The sequence below is a fragment of the Antrostomus carolinensis genome, unplaced genomic scaffold, assembly GCF_000700745.2.
Source record: "Antrostomus carolinensis isolate BGI_N321 unplaced genomic scaffold, ASM70074v2 scaffold31794, whole genome shotgun sequence".
NCBI lineage: Eukaryota > Metazoa > Chordata > Aves > Caprimulgiformes > Caprimulgidae > Antrostomus > Antrostomus carolinensis.
In genome coordinates this window covers 1-342 of record NW_010313341.1, presented here as the reverse complement: position 1 = coordinate 342, position 342 = coordinate 1, and the positions used below count along the sequence as shown (strand labels likewise).

The following is a 342-nucleotide window of genomic DNA, read 5'->3' as shown; positions in this document are numbered from 1 at the left end:
CGGCGGGGCCGGCCACCAGCCGGGGTTGGGCAGCCTGGACCCAAGCTGCTGTGGTTTCCAGGAGGGACGGATCCTTCCCAGCCCACCTCGGTGCCTCCCACCCTGGGAGGGGGTCAGCAGCACCCCGGGGGGCTGGGGAGGCCGCGGGCACAGGGAGACGGGGATTCTCTTTCAAGCTGAGACCGAGGGCAATGGCACGGGTTGGGAACCGGGCTAGACGAGACCACCCCGGCCGCGCCGTGGGAAACCCACCCAGGGCCGCGTCAAGCGGACGCAGCGGGCAGCACACGAGGGGACTCAAACCCACGGGGCACGGGACGGGACGGCCGCTCCCGGTGCTGC

The 342-nt window shown here is 72.5% G+C and overlaps 1 protein-coding gene across 1 annotated transcript in view; it reads right to left on the bottom strand.

Annotated features, from left to right (window-relative positions):
- CCDC134 (coiled-coil domain containing 134) overlaps positions 1-162 on the bottom strand; it is a 6255-nt gene extending 6093 nt beyond the window's left edge. The window contains exon 1 of the mRNA XM_010167336.2: positions 14-162. The gene's annotated coding sequence lies outside the window, so the exon portion shown is untranslated. The remainder of the gene's footprint in view (positions 1-13) is intronic.
- Positions 163-342: the final 180 nt, after the last annotated feature.